This window comes from Lathyrus oleraceus, chromosome 1, assembly GCF_024323335.1.
Source record: "Lathyrus oleraceus cultivar Zhongwan6 chromosome 1, CAAS_Psat_ZW6_1.0, whole genome shotgun sequence".
Lineage (NCBI taxonomy): Eukaryota > Viridiplantae > Streptophyta > Magnoliopsida > Fabales > Fabaceae > Lathyrus > Lathyrus oleraceus.
The window spans coordinates 320,021,483-320,029,701 of record NC_066579.1 but is presented as its reverse complement, the minus strand read 5'-3'; positions in this window follow the sequence as shown (position 1 = coordinate 320,029,701).

The window sequence follows — 8,219 nt, the reverse complement described above, 5'->3', positions numbered from 1 at the left end:
CATAGTCCAACTTTCATTCGCAAAGTCTGAGATAAAGGTCATAAGTTTTCTTGTGTTGCATCAAATATTCAAAAAAACAAAGTTGTTTCGCTGTTTAAAAAGAAAAATTGACGTTGCATGGAAAAACCTTTGGGTGTTCCACAATGCTTGTCCCTAGTTAAGAACTAAGATGACATCAAGTTCTCTATGTAAAAATTAAAGAAAATTAATATGAACCCAAAATTGGAGAATCCAAATAGGCTAATTTATAACTCCACTAATTAAAGAGACTAATGATGCATACACACTTTATGAAGAAGAAGTGCACACATGGATAGATGAAACAAAAAATATCGCGAAAGAGGGAAGATCCGAACAAAATGTGGGGTGTCACATATTCCAAGAAACAAGAAGAATCAACCACTATCCATGCATTTAACATAGTAAGGCTAACTTATATAGGCCATAATATTTTAGACAATATACTAGTGTTTGTATATAAATATCATTGTTGTACAACACACAGAGTAAATCAAACAAGTTACTTATGTATCTTTATATCTTTATTTTTCCCTTTTATTTTATATTTATGTATTTATTAGTTTAGCACCTAAAAAATACACACTTTTATGCTTAACACTCTTTTGAAGAGTTAAGAAAATATCCTTCAATTGACTCTTTCCTAAAAATTTCACGCGTCGGTAAAATTACAAACAAAAATATGCTGAGATTCTTAAAGATAATATTCTTCACTAAAGACTATTAGTTCATAAGGATATTGGTCTCTCTAGGCGGACGACGAATTTCCGTCATTGAAAACACGTGTATCTTCTATAGGTTGAGATAAGTCAACTTGTCTACCTCGAGTGTGTCAAGATAATTTTTTGAAATGCCAAGAACTATAGAAAAACAGGTCTTTAGAAATAAAAAACATAGCCTATTTTTTATTCACAAATCTTTAAGATAAGGGTCACAAGTTATCTTTTGTTGCATCAAAAATCCAAAAAACAAAGTTGTTTCGCGACTTAAAAAGAAAAAAGTGACATCACATGGAAAAAGCATAGTGTGTTCCACAATGCTCATCCATAGTTAAGAAATTAGATGACATCAAATTCTCGATGCAAGAATTCAATAAAATAAATATGAACTCAAAATTGGAGAAACCAAATAGGGTAATTTATAATGCCATTAATTGAAAAGACTAATAACGCATACACACTTTATGAAGAAAAAGTGCACAGTGGATAAATTAAACAAAAAAAATATCGCGAAAGAGGGAAGATCCGAACAAAAATGAGGGATGTTACTTATTCCAAGCAACAAGAATAATCAATCACTACCGATGCATTTAAGAGAGTAAAGCTAACTTATATTAGCCATAATATTTTAGCGAATATACTAGTGTTTGTATATAAATCTCATATTTTTCATATTGCTCCAATCTTAATCATTTATGCAGTAATTAATATTAATTACTTTTTATATTTGATCAAAATAAGTGGCTGAGATGGAGCAGGACCATTCAACCACTGCAGAGGATCCATGTCCCTCTTTGAAAGAGTTAAGAAACTTATGGTTGCAAGAAATAATTTCTTTCTCAAGTGCAATCCAAAGAGAATCAGAGTTAAAAGTAATTAATTAATAAATTGATTAACTTTGAAGTTTGACAATATAAATCAAACTATATTTCGGAAAATAAATAACTGTGAAAAGTTAATTTTAAAAATGACATAAAAATTTAATAAGTGAAAAAATATTTATTATAAGACACACTTAAATTAAACTAAGGAAGAAATTCTTGTTGCCTATGGTGGCTAGATTATACTTTATTTGTAGCATAATAACAATCAACTCATTTATGTCCTAAGAATGATTATACCATACTAAATGAATTGTGTTTCTCTATAGCCATTAAAACACAAATTCACTCATTTAATAATAATAATAATCGTTCGATCAAGATCATATGGTTAATATTTAAGTTATGGGAGGAATAACATGCTCGATTTGTTGTTGGGCATGATCGTTTGCTCCGCACTTTAGTGCGGGACATACCAAAGATTTAGATCTACATTCTCAAAATATGTTCGCCCCATCTCATTCCACTTTTTTTCGGGTTTTTGCTGGTGTGAGCAGTAACATAAAATTTTATATTTTAAAACTTAAAAAGTGTAGTTTCAGTTGGCCCGCCCCCATCCCGCCCTTATGTTTAGTAAGGACGGATCAAAGTTTTAAGTCTGCACCCTCAAATATATCAGCCTTGTCCGTCTTGTTTTTTTCGGACTTTTGTGAAACGAGCTTTAACACGGCGGACTGTTTGTCAACCTTAATTTTAAGTTTAATATTTTAAATTATAAAATTAATATTTAATTTGTATTTTATAAGACCATCATATTTGAATCAGAAAATTACTAATGACAAGGGATTCAATTTCATACTAAATCCATCCATTTGACCAAATTTCATACTAAATCCATCCATTTGATGCTATAAAAATGAACAAATATAAAAAAAAAATAGTTGTTTAGTGTTCGAAATTTTATCTTTTAAAAATAAAAAATAAATAAATGAAACTTAGTTGTTTAATGGTCCAAATTTTATCTTTTAAAAATAAATAAATGAAACGTTGCCGATTTAAATTCATTAAACATCCAATTTCTTTACAATTTCTTCGATATTCTTCTCATTCGAATATCTATACACAATTATCAAGTGTGTTAGTTTATCGAAATGAAAGCAATTTAATTTTTATTTATTTAAAATAGTTTTTATGAGTGCCACAATACTAGATTATATAATATTATATTCTTAAATTGTCTTTGTCTCAATAAGGGGAATGGAACTCCAATAGTTACATTCCATTATTCCATTGTTTCTTCTTGTAAGCATGTCCTGATTTGAAGCCATATGTCCTCTCATGTTTCCAAATTGATAATAATCACAAAGTGCCCATTGCTATCTCAATTTTTTTTGTTTTATTTTCTTGTTTGTAATAAATGGACAAACCTATGACACTTCTTCTGAAATTCATATAATGATCTTGGATGTTGTAATCACTCATGCACAAGACAAACATATGTTGTTGATCATAGCATCATGAATAACATGACAAGGTGGTGAAAGGAGTAGTGAGATGTTGGGTACATATAACCATTTAGTTTTTGTCTATGTTCCAATAATTATCAAATGAATACTTGTAAACTATTGATGATATGTTCATTTTCAATGTATGTGCAGGGAACATGAATAAGCTTTTTGATTGAAACTATACAAAGTTATAGTAATCATAAGTACTAGTTAATTTGAGTGTGTTAATTTAAACCATAAAACTTTAATTAGGTAGGCATAGGATAATGGCAATTCTCTTTTCAAAGAAGTGTTCCATGAATGGGTCCAGAGAATCTTAATTTGTTAAATATCTGCCTCAATCACAGACATATTAAAAATCATAAAAGTAACATAATTATTTCTTGAGTACTCATTTTAGGCCCGGAAGTAAAGGAGAGACAATTTAAGCTGTTCTATCAAAAAATATAATAAATAATTTTAAAAAAATTAAATGGAAAAACTTAATTAGTCCTTACCTAAATAATTTTTAGAAAATTGGTTTTTAATTGATGATAACATTTAATATGAGAAATTAAATCTCTGACAATAATTAAAAATAAAATAGTTAATAATAAAATAACTAATAATAATTAAAAATAAAATAATTAATAATAACTAAAATAAAGAATTGATCTCTGGTAATAGAAAAAAAAAACTAAAAATAATTTATTCTTTACTAAAATACTTATTTTAAGGCGAATAATTTCTTTTTTGAAAAACTAAAAAAATGAGATATTGTTAAATATTTGTGTTTTATGGATCGATATGTTTTTTTAATTATTGCAAGAAATTAAATTAAATGTTTTAAATTATTGTCAATGGTCTATTATAATATTTTTTGTAAATAAAATTTGTTTTCATTTTATTCAAAGACTAAATTATCTCGATTTTTTATGAAGGATTAAAATAATCTCCTTCTTTCTTTTTTTTATTAAATTTTCGTATTGCAAATGAAAACACTTATTTATATTCCCATTTCCCAGTTAAAATATCAAAATAAAGTAAAATTTTCCTTTTATTTGAATTATGTAAAATAATTTATTCTTCTATATTGATTTAATTTTTTATATTAAAATTCTTCTATATTTTATTGATATTCTTCTATTTTGATTTAATTTATTTAAATATACACATGGTTGAAACTTCTATTATGTCTGGTGCAATTTGATTTCAAGTCCAAATTAAATTCTATTTTTTAATAAATTTAATTACTCTTTCTGTCCTTTGATGATAAAGTATATTTCCTAATCTACTTTTTTTTTAAATATATTTTTAATTAAAATTATAAAATTATTTAAATAAATAAATTATTAAAAAAACACAACTTTTTAAATATACAAAAATCTTTTAAGATCTTAAAAGGTTGGGCCTTAAACAATTGTCTCACACTCACCTAAAGAGTTTCACAGCCCACATAGAAAATAGCATCATACTAAATTATTACATGCACCATAGTGCCAGCCAACAATGGTGAGGGCCTCTTTATAAGTAAACATCAATGACAATAACTACACATAAACACAAAGGAGGGTTGCAACTAGATAAACATAGGAATTATTTATCACCCTTAATAGAGTTATGTCAAATAGAAAGAGACACATATTCATTTCAATATACTAGAATTCTAGTAAATTCCTTGGAAATATTAATTTGTCATTTGTGTTAATAAAAAGTTTGTTCTACTTGGAATTTTCCTACTATGGTTGGTTTTGGTCTACTTGGTTCCTTTATGCCCTTACATTAATCTCATGACCCATCTCCATTAACTTTACTTATTTTTTCCTCTCTCTTTCACTATCTATGTCTCTATAATACATGCCGGTACACCCAACTAAGGGACATTTAGATTTTGATACGTTTATTCTTCTTAAAAAGAATGAAATATATATATATATATATATATATATATATATATATATATATATATATATATATATATATATATATATATATGTTTAAAGGGTAGAAATTCTTCATAATTTAAGATGTTTTTTATTTTATTTTTTGGATTAGGTTACTTGCCTCAATTTTATGATTTATATTTTCATAAAAAAATAAATGTTAGTTTAAAAAATTATAAGAATATTTTTTTAAAAATTGACAAAAAAAAACTTGAATGAGAGTGTTGATGAATAGCATTATCAAGTAGGACAGAAAAGAATGGGTTGTTTTACCTTTTATAAATAAAAAATAGTTTTTAATAAAAATTTTGTCATCTTTTTCATACTTTTTTTCTCTTTATCTTTTTGGTTGTAATGTGTACCATCTTTTATGGGAAGATGACCTTTTAGTTTCCATGTGCCTCTCTATCACCTTCAACCATGATGATGGTTGGATCATCTAACATGAAAGACAAAAGCCCTAAAAGTATGGGTTTTATGATCATCATCATCCATGGATTCATCAAAAACAAATAGGGGTCAATTTATATGATCATGACATGGCAAACCAAGTGCATGGAGTTTCCATGCTTTTCTTAGGGTATATGAAAGCATTTTTGAGAATGTAAAACAAACAAAAAGTGATCAAAAAGAAGTTATAAGTGGTAACATGTCACACACAAGGGAAAGAATAAAGATAACCAAGGTCTTATTTACAACACAAAAGCTTTCATATGAATTGACATATGCTTTGCAAGGAAGGATCTAAAGGTTCTATTATTGTGCTTTATATTACCTATTTGTTATTTTATTTTTTAAGAAATAATATTTTTTTAAAGAAAATTCTTAGAATTTTTCACTTTTTACCATTGTCTTTTTAGAAATAAAATTAAAATTAAAAAAAAATAATTAAAACTAGTTCAAATAAAAATTTGTTTTAGAAGAAATTCTCTACAAACTCATTTTTGATAATTCATTATTTTTATGAAATAGTGATTTTCATTATATTAATATTACTTATTAAATAACCATTTTAGAAGTTTTCACTTATTATCATAGATTGTTTATTTTAAAAAAATGAGTTGAAATAAAAATTAAAACTAGTTCAAATAATTTTATTTTTTTTGAGTAAATTCTCGACAAAATTATTTTTGATAATTTATTTTATAAAGAAAAAAGTGGTTTTTATTATAGTAAATAAGCACAATTTTTTTCTTTCCTTTAATATTTAAAAACTAATATTTAATTTATTAAATTTTAAAAAAAAAATTGATCCGTAACAGAAGGGCTCATAATGTGTAAATACTTTTCAGGATTGATCAATTTTTCAAGTCTCATTCAAATCTAATATGGCAAAGTTATCTATTGAATGAAGGAAAAGTTTAGCCAACAAACCCTAATCATCAATATTGGTATTTGGGACCCTTCGTAATATTTAGGCATCTCTTTTTTTAATTCCATAATAGCCTTCCTAAGAATTTTTCTTAATTGTAAAATAGTGATAACTCATGAAACAAACCATGTGAGTGGGGATACCTATCTTTAAATCCAAAAAGAGAGTTTGCTTGTGCTATAGTCCAAAAGTCAAAGCATCAAATCTAAAAGATCAAAAAAAGTTACATACTTTTATAAAAGAAAACAATGTTCAAATTATGCATTGCAGCTTTTGTTTTTTGGTTATACTAATTAAAATAAATAAGATGGAACTTGTTTGTCATCGACAAGTCTATCTTTGGAGATAAATAAGCATCAACTATCATCATTTGGTTATTCTTTTGGTGAGTTTGTTTGGAATTATATTAAATGTGTAAATGGTAAAGTATTTAGAATGATATATGTGTGTTTAGTTTAGTTTAAATAATTTATAATTTATGTCTTTTGATGTGGTTGTTTTTTTTTACTAAAGTTCTTTGTCTTTTTTTTGTGGTTGTTTTTTTTTACTAAAATTCTTTATGTCTTTTGTTGTGGTTGTTTTTTGTTTTTGTTTTTCGTTCTTTCTTCATGTCTTTTATGTAAACATGAGTATATTTCATGTCACACATGGATATGTAGGTGGTCACACATGGTTATAAGCAATGAAGAGGAGGTTCCATTATTTTGTGTGTGTTTTTAGATGTTATTTTATAAAAATCATTTGCATTGTATTGAATTTTGGATGGTATTTTCAAAATCAAACCAATGAACCTGAAATATATTTTTTAATATTTAACATTTTATAATATGAGTGTATTATAGTAATATATTATTAGTTGGTTTTAATTTTTTTAAATTTAATTTATTAGTTTAAGCTTCAAATAATTGATTTTTTATATAATATTAAAGTTTAATATACTATATGATATATCATATCAAACTTATTATTTCATTGCTTTTTATAATATTATTATTTATTAAAAAAATATAATTTGTAAATTTACATATTCAATAATTGATACAAAATAAACCACGTTAAATTGGATTTGTTTGGATGATTATTTTATAAGTTGTCATTCAAACAAACAAAAATTGCATATATTTTTATTTTTATTTTTCAATTAGATGAATTTTTGTCTCAAAATTGAACTACCTGTAAATACTCATAAAAATTACCATACAAAATATAAGAAAAAAATGGCTTCTGAATATAAAATTACATATTTTTTTAAAGAACAAAGAGCAACGTGTTATTTTATGAATTACATAATAATATTTTAAATAGAAAAAATTAGTAACAAATGTAACGATAAATATATATATATATATATATATATATATATATATATATATATATATATATATATATATATATATATATATATATAAGTAGATAAATTTTATAAATGCTTAGGTAGTTGAATTGATATATGCTAACAATTTCAGTTCGAAGTCTAAATAATTTTAAGGAGGATGAGTAGCTTTTATTGAATCCGCATTTATTAAATTATACATTCTTATCCACACATTTAAGTTAAATAGGCAGAAAATTTAGAATTGTCATTAAATGTGAGTTTCTTCAACAACAAAAATTCCACATTGTTCAAAACTATTATGCAATTTTTATAATATATATATATATATATATATATATATATATATATATAATATTATATTTATATGAGAATGATAAGAATAATAATTAATTTCTAGATTAAAAATAAATGGCTGAAACATATATGTCTATTTTACATGAATAATAAATTATTAAAGAGACATACACGTGTTCTTTAAATAAATATTTTAATCTCAATCATTTATTTTTAATTTAAAGACTAA